This window comes from Dendrobates tinctorius, unplaced genomic scaffold (assembly GCF_039654945.1).
Source record: "Dendrobates tinctorius isolate UK_male_01 unplaced genomic scaffold, ASM3965494v1 ptg000254l, whole genome shotgun sequence".
NCBI classification, from domain to species: Eukaryota; Metazoa; Chordata; class Amphibia; order Anura; family Dendrobatidae; genus Dendrobates; species Dendrobates tinctorius.
In genome coordinates, this window is record NW_027361921.1 from 4,654,072 (window position 1) to 4,667,926 (window position 13,855).

The following is a 13,855-nucleotide window of genomic DNA, read 5'->3' on the forward strand; positions in this document are numbered from 1 at the left end:
TGAAATCCAAGGAAGATTGAAGCACCAATCGAACATTCAACTGGTTAGCGCAGCAAAACAATATTGAGCTTGAGTTCCATTCCACGTTGAGCAGAAACATGGAATAAGATTTCAATCTCAGTCATAACACTTAAGAAGCCAAATAAATTTTGAAGAGCATTCATTTAAAAGACTGACAAATTTACAGAAGCTGTATCGAGGACAAAGGCTTTGAAGTTTTGCAATTGAATGAGCCATCTTTTAGCACAGCTGAAATTTGGGACTTGTTTTGCTTCCAAGTTATGACACAGAATAGACAGATTGAAGAAATGCCATGGCAAAACCAAAAGGAGGAAAAATTATGACTAATTGATATTAAAAACCTCAGCACTGGTTCATTTCTGATAGAGTTTTCCCCAAGCTAACTTCAAACAACAGGCACTGTAGTTGATGAGATAAGGCAACTCTGACAAAAGCCAACATACAATCTTCAGTGAAAAAACACTGACTGGTAAAAACCCTCTCAACATCTTCCCACCTAAACGCACAGGTGATATGTAGAAGAGGTGGCCGAGTGGTTAAGGGGATGGACTGCTAATCCATTGTGCTCTGCATGCATGGGTTCGAATCCCATCCTCGTCGGATTAAGCTGCTTCTTCTTTCGTGTTGAATGGTTTGGTTTTCATTTTTAACCCAAGCGGTGGACACTTCAAGCATGAAAGTTTACAATACTCCTGTGCTGCTATCATACTTTGCAGAGTCAGATCTGTAAATCTACTGGTTTTAATTTGTAAAGCTTAATGCCATCCTATATTCTGTAAAGAAAATTATATCCTCTAATTCTTTTTAAAGTGTTTCAACAGCAGAGAATTTTTTTTCTCAATTGCACTATATTAGGGCTGTGGGAAATTAATATTTGATGACAAACAAGAGTAAAAGTCCTCTTTTTGGGGTAAAAACCCACAAAATGAGATGAAGAATAGAAAGCACTGCTGACATTCAAAATCAAGATTTTCCATTTACTAAATAGGCTCTTTGACCAACTAAGCCAAAGGACAAACAGGTGCGAAACATTAAAAAGCCTGCTTAGAGAGTTAAACAGCCCTAAACTGAGATAAAGAAGGAAAAGGACTGCTGGCATTCAAATTCAAGATTTTCCGTTTACTAAATAGGCTCTTTGACCAACTAAGACAAAGGACAAACAGGTGTGATACATTAGAAAGCCTGCTTAGAGAGTTAAACAGCCCTAAACTGAGATAAAGAAGGAAGAGGACTGCTGGCATTCAAATTCAAGATTTTCTGTTTACTAAACAGGCTCTTTGACCAACTAAGACAAACAGGTGTGATACATTAGAAAGCCTGCTTAGAGAGTTAAGAAGCCCCAAACTGACATAAAGAAAGAATAGCACTGCTGGCATTCAAATTCAAGATTTTCTGTTTACTAAACAGGCTCTTTGACCAACTAAGCCAAAGGACATAAAGGTGAGATACATTGAATAAACGGATTAGAGATGCATAGATAGGAGGCATTTCAAAACTAAATCAACTGGTTTTACATTGTCATGCTTGACGCCATCTTTCTTCCTTTATATCTCTTAGATAGAAGAGATTTTTAATCTCACAATTGCACTATCAGTCACAAGTGAAACACCTATTTTTAAGATAGGAAGCTTCTTTGTGAGGAGATGAAAACAAGGCACTGCTGAGATTCGAACTCAGGATCTCCTGTTTACTAGACAGGCGCTTTAACCAACTAAGCCACAGCACCAGAAGATGGCATGCATTTGAAATCCAAGGAAGATTGAAGCACCAATCGAACATTCAACTGGTTAGCGCAGCAAAACAATATTGAGCTTGAGTTCCATTCCACGTAGAGCAGAAACATGGAATAAGATTTCAATCTCAGTCATAACACTTAAGAAGCCAAGAAAATTTTGAAGAGCATTCATTTAAAAGACTGACAAATTTACAGAAGCTGTATCGAGGACAAAGGCTTTGAAGTTTTGCAATTGAATGAGCCATCTTTTAGCACAGCTGAAATTTGGGACTTGTTTTGCTTCCAAGTTATGACACAGAATAGACAGATTGAAGAAATGCCATGGCAAAACCAAAAGGAGGAAAAATTATGACTAATTGATATTAAAAACCTCAGCACTGGTTCATTTCTGATAGAGTTTTCCCCAAGCTAACTTCAAACAACAGGCACTGTAGTTGACGAGATAAGGCAACTCTGACAAAAGCCAACATACAATCTTCAGTGAAAAAACACTGACTGGAAAAAACCCTCTCAACATCTTCCCACCTAAACGCACAGGTGCTATGTAGACGAGGTGGCCGAGTGGTTAAGGCGATGGACTGCTAATCCATTGTGCTCTGTATGCATGGGTTCGAATCCCATCCTCATCAGATTAAGCTGCTTCTTCTTTCGTGTTGAATGGTTTGGTTTTCATTTTTAACCCAAGCGGTGGACACTTCAAGCATGAAAGTTTACAATACTCCTGTGATGCTATCAAACTTTGCAGAGTCAGATCTGTAAATCTACTGGTTTTAATTTGTAAAGCTTAATGCCATCCTATATTCTGTAAAGAAATTATATCCTCTAATTCTTTTCAAAGTGTTTCAACAGCAGAGAATTTTTTTTCTCAATTGCACTATATTAGGGCTGTGGGAAATTAATATTTGATGACAAACAAGAGTAAAAGTCCTCTTTTTGGGGTAAAACCCCACAAAATGAGATGAAGAATAGAAAGCACTGCTGACATTCAAAATCAAGATTTTCCATTTACTAAATAGGCTCTTTGACCAACTAAGCCAAAGGACAAACAGGTGCAAAACATTAAAAAGCCTGCTTAGAGAGTTAAACAGCCCTAAACTGAGCTAAAGAAGGAAAAGGACTGCTGGCATTCAAATTCAAGATTTTCCATTTACTAAATAGGCTCTTTGACCAACTAAGACAAAGGACAAACAGGTGTGATACATTAGAAAGCCTGCTTAGAGAGTTAAACAGCCCTAAACTGAGATAAAGAAGGAAGAGGACTGCTGGCATTCAAATTCAAGATTTTCTGTTTACTAAACAGGCTCTTTGACCAACTAAGACAAACAGGTGTGATACATTAGAAAGCCTGCTTAGAGAGTTAAGAAGCCCCAAACTGACATAAAGAAAGAATAGCACTGCTGGCATTCAAATTCAAGATTTTCTGTTTACTAAACAGGCTCTTTGACCAACTAAGCCAAAGGACATAAAGGTGAGATACATTGGATAAACGGATTAGAGATGCATAGATAGGAGGCATTTCAAAACTAAATCAACTGGTTTTACATTGTCATGCTTGACGCCATCTTTCTTCCTTTATATCTCTTAGATAGAAGAGATTTTTAATCTCACAATTGCACTATCAGTCACAAGTGAAACACCTATTTTTAAGATAGGAAGCTTCTTTGTGAGGAGATGAAAACAAGGCACTGCTGAGATTCGAACTCAGGATCTCCTGTTTACTAGACAGGCACTTTAACCAACTAAGCCACAGCACCAGAAGATGGCATGCATTTGAAATCCAAGGAAGATTGAAGCACCAATCGAACATTCAACTGGTTAGCGCAGCAAAACAATATTGAGCTTGAGTTCCATTCCACGTAGAGCAGAAACATGGAATAAGATTTCAATCTCAGTCATAACACTTAAGAAGCCAAATACATTTTGAGGAGCATTCATTTAAAAGACTGACAAATTTACAGAAGCTGTATCGAGGACAAAGGCTTTGAAGTTTTGCAATTGAATGAGCCATCTTTTAGCACAGCTGAAATTTGGGACTTGTTTTGCTTCCAAGTTATGACACAGAATAGACAGATTGAAGAAATGCCATGGCAAAACCAAAAGGAGGAAAAATTATGACTAATTGATATTAAAAACCTCAGCACTGGTTCATTTCTGATAGAGTTTTCCCCAAGCTAACTTCAAACAACAGGCACTGTAGTTGACGAGATAAGGCAACTCTGACAAAAGCCAGCATACAATCTTCAGTGAAAAAACACTGACTGGTAAAAACCCTCTCAACATCTTCCCACCTAAACGCACAGGTGCTATGTAGACGAGGTGGCCGAGTGGTTAAGGCGATGGACTTCTAATCCATTGTGCTCTGCATGCATGGTTTTGAATCCCATCCTCGTCGGATTAAGCTGCTTCTTCTTTCGTGTTGAATGGTTTGGTTTTCATTTTTAACCCAAGCGGTGGACACTTCAAGCATGAAAGTTTACAATACTCCTGTACTGCTATCAAACTTTGCAGAGTCAGATTTGTAAATCTACTGGTTTTAGTTTGTAAAGCTTAATGCCATCCTATATTCTGTAAAGAAAATTATATCCTCTAATTCTTTTAAAAGTGTTTCAACAGCAGAGAATTTTTTTTCTCAATTGCACTATATTAGGGCTGTGGGAAATTAATATTTGATGACAAACAAGAGTAAAAGTCCTCTTTTTGGGGTAAAAACCCACAAAATGAGATGAAGAATAGAAAGCACTGCTGACATTCAAAATCAAGATTTTACATTTACTAAATAGGCTCTTTGACCAACTAAGCCAAAGGACAAACAGGTGCGAAACATTAAAAAGCCTGCTTAGAGAGTTAAACAGCCCTAAACTGAGATAAAGAAGGAAAAGGACTGCTGGCATTCAAATTCAAGATTTTCCATTTACTAAATAGGCTCTTTGACCAACTAAGACAAAGGACAATCAGGTGTGATACATTAGAAAGCCTGCTTAGAGAGTTAAACAGCCCTAAACTGAGATAAAGAAGGAAGAGGACTGCTGGCATTCAAATTCAAGATTTTCTGTTTACTAAACAGGCTCTTTGACCAACTAAGACAAACAGGTGTGATACATTAGAAAGCCTGCTTAGAGAGTTAAGAAGCCCCAAACTGACATAAAGAAAGAATAGCACTGCTGGCATTCAAATTCAAGATTTTCTGTTTACTAAACAGGCTCTTTGACCAACTAAGACAAACAGGTGTGATACATTAGAAAGCCTGCTTAGAGAGTTAAGAAGCCCCAAACTGACATAAAGAAAGAATAGCACTGCTGGCATTCAAATTCAAGATTTTCTGTTTACTAAACAGGCTCTTTGACCAACTAAGACAAAGGACAAACAGGTGTGATACATTAGAAAGCCTGCTTAGAGAGTTAAGAAGCCCCAAACTGACATAAAGAAAGAATAGCACTGCTGGCATTCAAATTCAAGATTTTCTGTTTACTAAACAGGCTCTTTGACCAACTAAGCCAAAGGACATAAAGGTGAGATACATTGGATAAATGGATTAGAGATGCATAGAAAGGAGGCATTTCAAAACTAAATCAACTGGTTTTACATTGTCATGCTTGAAGCCATCTATCATCCTTTAAATCTCTTAGATAGAAGAGATTTTTAATCTCACAATTGCACTATCAGTCGCAAGTGAAACACCTATTTTTAAGATAGGAAGCTTCTTTGTGAGGAGATGAAAACAAGGCACTGCTGAGATTCGAACTCAGGATCTCCTGTTTATTAGACAGGCGCTTTAACCAACTAAGCCACAGCACCAGAAGATGGCATGCATTTGAAATCCAAGGAAGATTGAATCACCAATCGAACATTCAACTGGTTAGCACAGCAAAACAATATTGAGCTTGAGTTCCATTCCACGTAGAGCAGAAACATGGAATAAGATTTCAATCTCAGTCATAACACTTAAGAAGTCAAGTAAATTTTGAAGAGCATTCATTTAAAAGACTGACAAATTTACAGAAGCTGTATCGAGGATAAAGGCTTTGAAGTTTTGCAATTGAATGAGCCATCTTTTAGCACAGCTGAAATTTGGGACTTGTTTTGCTTCCAAGTTATGACACAGAATAGACAGATTGAAGAAATGCCATGGCAAAACCAAAAGGAGGAAAAATTATGACTAACTGATATTAAAAACCTCAGCACTGGTTCATTTCTGATAGAGTTTTCCCCAAGCTAACTTCAAACAACAGGCACTGTAGTTGACGAGATAAGGCAACTCTGACAAAAGCCAACATACAATCTTCAGTGAAAAAACACTGACTGGTAAAAACCCTCTCAACATCTTCCCACCTAAACCCACAGGTGCTATGTAGACGAGGTGGCCGAGTGGTTAAGGCGATGGACTGCTAATCCATTGTGCTCTGCATGCATGGGTTCGAATCCCAACCTCGTCGGATTAAGCTGCTTCTTCTTTCGTGTTGAATGGTTTGGTTTTCATTTTTAACCCAAGCGGTGGACACTTCAAGCATGAAAGTTTACAATACTCCTGTGCTGCTATCAAACTTTGCAGAGTCAGATCTGTAAATCTACTGGTTTTAATTTGTAAAGCTTAATGCCATCCTATATTCTGTAAAGAAAATTATATCCTCTAATTCTTTTTAAAGTGTTTCAACAGCAGAGAATTTTTTTTCTCAATTGCACTATATTAGGGCTGTGGGAAATTAATATTTGATGACAAACAAGAGTAAAAGTCCTCTTTTTGGGGTAAAAACCCACAAAATGAGATGAAGAATAGAAAGCACTGCTGACATTCAAAATCAAGATTTTCCATTTACTAAATAGGCTCTTTGACCAACTAAGCCAAAGGACAAACAGGTGTGATACATTAGAAAGCCTGCTTAGAGAGTTAAACAGCCCTAAACTGAGATAAAGAAGGAAGAGGACTGCTGGCATTCAAATTCAAGATTTTCTGTTTACTAAATAGGCTCTTTGACCAACTAAGATAAAGGACAAACAGGTGTGATACATTGGAAAGCCTGCTTAGAGAGTTAAGAAGCCCCAAACTGACATAAAGAAAGAATAGCACTGCTGGCATTCAAATTCAAGATTTTCTGTTTACTAAACAGGCTCTTTGACCAACTAAGACAAAGGACAAACAGGTGTGACACATTAGAAAGCCTGCTTAGAGAGTTAAGAAGCCCCAAACTGACATAAAGAAAGAATAGCACTGCTGGCATTCAAATTCAAGATTTTCTGTTTACTAAACAGGCTCTTTGACCAACTAAGATAAAGGACAAACAGGTGTGATACATTAGAAAGCCTGCTTAGAGAGTTAAGAAGCCCCAAACTGACATAAAGAAAGAATAGCACTGCTGGCATTCAAATTCAAGATTTTCTGTTTACTAAACAGGCTCTTTGACCAACTAAGCCAAAGGACAAACAGGTGCGAAACATTAAAAAGCCTGCTTAGAGAGTTAAACAGCCCTAAACTGAGATAAAGAAGGAAAAGGACTGCTGGCATTCAAATTCAAGATTTTCTGTTTACTAAACAGGCTCTTTGACCAACTAAGACAAACAGGTGTGATACATTAGAAAGCCTGCTTAGAAAGTTAAGAAGCCCCAAACTGACATAAAGAAAGAATAGCACTGCTGGCATTCAAATTCAAGATTTTCTGTTTACTAAACAGGCTCTTTGACCAACTAAGCCAAAGGACATAAAGGTGAGATACATTGGATAAACGGATTAGAGATGCATAGATAGCAGGCATTTCAAAACTAAATCAACTGGTTTTACATTGTCATGCTTGACGCCATCTTTCTTCCTTTATATCTCTTAAATAGAAGAGATTTTTAATCTCACAATTGCACTATCAGTCACAAGTGAAACACCTATTTTTAAGATAGGAAGCTTCTTTGTGAGGAGATGAAAACAAGGCACTGCTGACATTCGAACTCAGGATCTCCTGTTTACTAGACAGGCGCTTTAACCAACTAAGCCACAGCACCAGAAGATGGCATGCATTTGAAATCCAAGGAAGATTGAAGCACCAATCGAACATTCAACTGGTTAGGACAGCAAAACAATATTGAGCTTGAGTTCCATTCCACGTAGAGCAGAAACATGGAATAAGATTTCAATCTCAGTCATAACACTTAAGAAGCCAAGAAAATTTTGAAGAGCATTCATTTAAAAGACTGACAAATTTACAGAAGCTGTATCGAGGACAAAGGCTTTGAAGTTTTGCAATTGAATGAGCCATCTTTTAGCACAGCTGAAATTTGGGACTTGTTTTGCTTCCAAGTTATGACACAGAATAGACAGATTGAAGAAATGCCATGGCAAAACCAAAAGGAGGAAAAATTATGACTAATTGATATTAAAAACCTCAGCACTGGTTCATTTCTGATAGAGTTTTCCCCAAGCTAACTTCAAACAACAGGCACTGTAGTTGACGAGATAAGGCAACTCTGACAAAAGCCAACATACAATCTTCAGTGAAAAAACACTGACTGGTAAAAACCCTCTCAACATCTTCCCACCTAAACACACAGGTGCTATGTAGACGAGGTGGCCGAGTGGTTAAGGAGATGGACTGCTAATCCATTGTGCTCTGCATGCATGGGTTCGAATCCCATCCTCGTCGGATTAAGCTGCTTCTTCTTTCGTGTTGAATGGTTTGGTTTTCATTTTTAACCCAAGCGGTGGACACTTCAAGCATGAAAGTTTACAATACTCCTGTACTGCTATCAAACTTTGCAGAGTCAGATCTGTAAATCTACTGGTTTTAGTTTGTAAAGCTTAATGCCATCCTATATTCTGTAAAGAAAATTATATCCTCTAATTCTTTTTAAAATGTTTCAACAGCAGAGAATTTTTTTTCTCAATTGCACTATATTAGGGCTGTGGGAAATTAATATTTGATGACAAACAAGAGTAAAAGTCCTCTTTTTGGGGTAAAAACCCACAAAATGAGATGAAGATTAGAAAGCACTGCTGACATTCAAAATCAAGATTTTCCATTTACTAAATAGGCTCTTTGACCAACTAAGCCAAAGGACAAACAGGTGCGAAACATTAAAAAGCCTGCTTAGAGAGTTAAACAGCCCTAAACTGAGATAAAGAAGGAAAAGGACTGCTGGCATTCAAATTCAAGATTTTCTGTTTACTAAACAGGCTCTTTGACCAACTAAGACAAACAGGTGTGATACATTAGAAAGCCTGCTTAGAGAGTTAAGAAGCCCCAAACTGACATAAAGAAAGAATAGCACTGCTGGCATTCAAATTCAAGATTTTCTGTTTACTAAACAGGCTCTTTGACCAACTAAGACAAAGGACAAACAGGTGTGACACATTAGAAAGCCTGCTTAGAGAGTTAAGAAGCCCCAAACTGACATAAAGAAAGAATAGCACTGCTGGCATTCAAATTCAAGATTTTCTGTTTACTAAACAGGCTCTTTGACCAACTAAGATAAAGGACAAACAGGTGTGATACATTAGAAAGCCTGCTTAGAGAGTTAAGAAGCCCCAAACTGACATAAAGAAAGAATAGCACTGCTGGCATTCAAATTCAAGATTTTCTGTTTACTAAACAGGCTCTTTGACCAACTAAGCCAAAGGACAAACAGGTGCGAAACATTAAAAAGCCTGCTTAGAGAGTTAAACAGCCCTAAACTGAGATAAAGAAGGAAAAGGACTGCTGGCATTCAAATTCAAGATTTTCTGTTTACTAAACAGGCTCTTTGACCAACTAAGACAAACAGGTGTGATACATTAGAAAGCCTGCTTAGAAAGTTAAGAAGCCCCAAACTGACATAAAGAAAGAATAGCACTGCTGGCATTCAAATTCAAGATTTTCTGTTTACTAAACAGGCTCTTTGACCAACTAAGCCAAAGGACATAAAGGTGAGATACATTGGATAAACGGATTAGAGATGCATAGATAGCAGGCATTTCAAAACTAAATCAACTGGTTTTACATTGTCATGCTTGACGCCATCTTTCTTCCTTTATATCTCTTAAATAGAAGAGATTTTTAATCTCACAATTGCACTATCAGTCACAAGTGAAACACCTATTTTTAAGATAGGAAGCTTCTTTGTGAGGAGATGAAAACAAGGCACTGCTGAGATTCGAACTCAGGATCTCCTGTTTACTAGACAGGCGCTTTAACCAACTAAGCCACAGCACCAGAAGATGGCATGCATTTGAAATCCAAGGAAGATTGAAGCACCAATCGAACATTCAACTGGTTAGGACAGCAAAACAATATTGAGCTTGAGTTCCATTCCACGTAGAGCAGAAACATGGAATAAGATTTCAATCTCAGTCATAACACTTAAGAAGCCAAGAAAATTTTGAAGAGCATTCATTTAAAAGACTGACAAATTTACAGAAGCTGTATCGAGGACAAAGGCTTTGAAGTTTTGCAATTGAATGAGCCATCTTTTAGCACAGCTGAAATTTGGGACTTGTTTTGCTTCCAAGTTATGACACAGAATAGACAGATTGAAGAAATGCCATGGCAAAACCAAAAGGAGGAAAAATTATGACTAATTGATATTAAAAACCTCAGCACTGGTTCATTTCTGATAGAGTTTTCCCCAAGCTAACTTCAAACAACAGGCACTGTAGTTGACGAGATAAGGCAACTCTGACAAAAGCCAACATACAATCTTCAGTGAAAAAACACTGACTGGTAAAAACCCTCTCAACATCTTCCCACCTAAACACACAGGTGCTATGTAGACGAGGTGGCCGAGTGGTTAAGGAGATGGACTGCTAATCCATTGTGCTCTGCATGCATGGGTTCGAATCCCATCCTCGTCGGATTAAGCTGCTTCTTCTTTCGTGTTGAATGGTTTGGTTTTCATTTTTAACCCAAGCGGTGGACACTTCAAGCATGAAAGTTTACAATACTCCTGTACTGCTATCAAACTTTGCAGAGTCAGATCTGTAAATCTACTGGTTTTAGTTTGTAAAGCTTAATGCCATCCTATATTCTGTAAAGAAAATTATATCCTCTAATTCTTTTTAAAATGTTTCAACAGCAGAGAATTTTTTTTCTCAATTGCACTATATTAGGGCTGTGGGAAATTAATATTTGATGACAAACAAGAGTAAAAGTCCTCTTTTTGGGGTAAAAACCCACAAAATGAGATGAAGATTAGAAAGCACTGCTGACATTCAAAATCAAGATTTTCCATTTACTAAATAGGCTCTTTGACCAACTAAGCCAAAGGACAAACAGGTGCGAAACATTAAAAAGCCTGCTTAGAGAGTTAAACAGCCCTAAACTGAGATAAAGAAGGAAAAGGACTGCTGGCATTCAAATTCAAGATTTTCTGTTTACTAAACAGGCTCTTTGACCAACTAAGACAAACAGGTGTGATACATTAGAAAGCCTGCTTAGAGAGTTAAGAAGCCCCAAACTGACATAAAGAAAGAATAGCACTGCTGGCATTCAAATTCAAGATTTTCTGTTTACTAAACAGGCTCTTTGACCAACTAAGCCAAAGGACATAAAGGTGAGATACATTGGATAAACGGATTAGAGATGCATAGATAGGAGGCATTTCAAAACTAAATCAACTGGTTTTACATTGTCATGCTTGATGCCATCTTTCTTCCTTTATATCTCTTAGATAGAAGAGATTTTTAATCTCACAATTGCACTATCAGTCACAAGTGAAACACCTATTTTTAAGATAGGAAGCTTCTTTGTGAGGAGATGAAAACAAGGCACTGCTGAGATTCGAACTCAGGATCTCCTGTTTACTAGACAGGCGCTTTAACCAACTAAGCCACAGCACCAGAAGATGGCATGCATTTGAAATCCAAGGAAGATTGAAGCACCAATCGAACATTCAACTGGTTAGCGCAGCAAAACAATATTGAGCTTGAGTTCCATTCCACGTAGAGCAGAAACATGGAATAAGATTTCAATCTCAGTCATAACACTTAAGAAGCCAAGAAAATTTTGAAGAGCATTCATTTAAAAGACTGACAAATTTACAGAAGCTGTATCGAGGACAAAGGCTTTGAAGTTTTGCAATTGAATGAGCCATCTTTTAGCACAGCTGAAATTTGGGACTTGTTTTGCTTCCAAGTTATGACACAGAATAGACAGATTGAAGAAATGCCATGGCAAAACCAAAAGGAGGAAAAATTATGACTAATTGATATTAAAAACCTCAGCACTGGTTCATTTCTGATAGAGTTTTCCCCAAGCTAACTTCAAACAACAGGCACTGTAGTTGACGAGATAAGGCAACTCTGACAAAAGCCAACATACAATCTTCAGTGAAAAAACACTGACTGGTAAAAACCCTCTCAACATCTTCCCACCTAAACGCACAGGTGCTATGTAGACGAGGTGGCCGAGTGGTTAAGGCGATGGACTGCTAATCCATTGTGCTCTGCATGCATGGGTTCGAATCCCATCCTCGTCGGATTAAGCTGCTTCTTCTTTCGTGTTGAATGGTTTGGTTTTCATTTTTAACCCAAGCGGTGGACACTTTCATGTTGAATGGTTTGGTTTTCATTTTTAACCCAAGCGGTGGACACTTCAAGCATGAAAGTTTACAATACTCCTGTGCTGCTATCAAACTTTGCAGAGTCAGATCTGTAAATCTACTGGTTTTAATTTGTAAAGCTTAATGCCATCCTATATTCTGTAAAGAAAATTATATCCTCTAATTCTTTTTAAAGTGTTTCAACAGCAGAGAATTTTTTTTCTCAATTGCACTATATTAGGGCTGTGGGAAATTAATATTTGATGACAAACAAGAGTAAAAGTCCTCTTTTTGGGGTAAAAACCCACAAAATGAGATGAAGAATAGAAAGCACTGCTGACATTCAAAATCAAGATTTTCCATTTACTAAATAGGCTCTTTGACCAACTAAGCCAAAGGACAAACAGGTGCGAAACATTAAAAAGCCTGCTTAGAGAGTTAAACAGCCCTAAACTGAGATAAAGAAGGAAAAGGACTGCTGGCATTCAAATTCAAGATTTTCTGTTTACTAAACAGGCTCTTTGACCAACTAAGACAAACAGGTGTGATACATTAGAAAGCCTGCTTAGAGAGTTAAGAAGCCCCAAACTGACATAAAGAAAGAATAGCACTGCTGGCATTCAAATTCAAGATTTTCTGTTTACTAAACAGGCTCTTTGACCAACTAAGCCAAAGGACATAAAGGTGAGATACATTGGATAAACGGATTAGAGATGCATAGATAGGAGGCATTTCAAAACTAAATCAACTGGTTTTACATTGTCATGCTTGACGCCATCTTTCTTCCTTTATATCTCTTAGATAGAAGAGATTTTTAATCTCACAATTGCACTATCAGTCACAAGTGAAACACCTATTTTTAAGATAGGAAGCTTCTTTGTGAGGAGATGAAAACAAGGCACTGCTGAGATTCGAACTCAGGATCTCCTGTTTACTAGACAGGCGCTTTAACCAACTAAGCCACAGCACCAGAAGATGGCATGCATTTGAAATCCAAGGAAGATTGAAGCACCAATCGAACATTCAACTGGTTAGGACAGCAAAACAATATTGAGCTTGAGTTCCATTCCACGCAGAGCAGAAACATGGAATAAGATTTCAATCTCAGTCATAACACTTAAGAAGCCAAGAAAATTTTGAAGAGCATTCATTTAAAAGACTGACAAATTTACAGAAGCTGTATCGAGGACAAAGGCTTTGAAGTTTTGCAATTGAATGAGCCATCTTTTAGCACAGCTGAAATTTGGGACTTGTTTTGCTTCCAAGTTATGACACAGAATAGACAGATTGAAGAAATGCCATGGCAAAACCAAAAGGAGGAAAAATTATGACTAATTGATATTAAAAACCTCAGCACTGGTTCATTTCTGATAGAGTTTTCCCCAAGCTAACTTCAAACAACAGGCACTGTAGTTGACGAGATAAGGCAACTCTGACAAAAGCCAACATACAATCTTCAGTGAAAAAACACTGACTGGTAAAAACCCTCTCAACATCTTCCCACCTAAACGCACAGGTCCTATGTAGACGAGGTGGCCGAGTGGTTAAGGCGATGGACTGCTAATCCATTGTGCTCTGCATGCATGGGTTCGAATCCCATCCTCGTCG

General features: G+C 37.8%; 9 non-coding genes across 9 annotated transcripts; 4 read left to right on the forward strand and 5 right to left on the reverse strand.

The window, feature by feature from the left end:
• Window positions 1-1,673: 1,673 nt before the first annotated feature.
• TRNAT-AGU (transfer RNA threonine (anticodon AGU)) lies at window positions 1,674-1,747 on the reverse strand. Its single transcript has one exon. It is a non-coding gene; the product is annotated as a tRNA-Thr (tRNA).
• A 2,319-nt stretch (window positions 1,748-4,066) lies between these two features.
• On the forward strand, window positions 4,067-4,148 carry TRNAR-UCU (transfer RNA arginine (anticodon UCU)). The gene has a single exon. It is a non-coding gene; the product is annotated as a tRNA-Arg (tRNA).
• A 1,329-nt stretch (window positions 4,149-5,477) lies between these two features.
• TRNAI-AAU (transfer RNA isoleucine (anticodon AAU)) lies at window positions 5,478-5,551 on the reverse strand. The gene has a single exon. It is a non-coding gene; the product is annotated as a tRNA-Ile (tRNA).
• A 556-nt stretch (window positions 5,552-6,107) lies between these two features.
• On the forward strand, window positions 6,108-6,189 carry TRNAS-GCU (transfer RNA serine (anticodon GCU)). The gene has a single exon. It is a non-coding gene; the product is annotated as a tRNA-Ser (tRNA).
• A 3,661-nt stretch (window positions 6,190-9,850) lies between these two features.
• TRNAT-AGU (transfer RNA threonine (anticodon AGU)) lies at window positions 9,851-9,924 on the reverse strand. Its single transcript has one exon. It is a non-coding gene; the product is annotated as a tRNA-Thr (tRNA).
• Window positions 9,925-11,472: 1,548 nt separating this feature from the next.
• On the reverse strand, window positions 11,473-11,546 carry TRNAT-AGU (transfer RNA threonine (anticodon AGU)). The gene has a single exon. It is a non-coding gene; the product is annotated as a tRNA-Thr (tRNA).
• A 556-nt stretch (window positions 11,547-12,102) lies between these two features.
• On the forward strand, window positions 12,103-12,184 carry TRNAS-GCU (transfer RNA serine (anticodon GCU)). Its single transcript has one exon. It is a non-coding gene; the product is annotated as a tRNA-Ser (tRNA).
• A 959-nt stretch (window positions 12,185-13,143) lies between these two features.
• Window positions 13,144-13,217, reverse strand: TRNAT-AGU (transfer RNA threonine (anticodon AGU)). The gene has a single exon. It is a non-coding gene; the product is annotated as a tRNA-Thr (tRNA).
• Window positions 13,218-13,773: 556 nt separating this feature from the next.
• TRNAS-GCU (transfer RNA serine (anticodon GCU)) lies at window positions 13,774-13,855 on the forward strand. The gene has a single exon. It is a non-coding gene; the product is annotated as a tRNA-Ser (tRNA).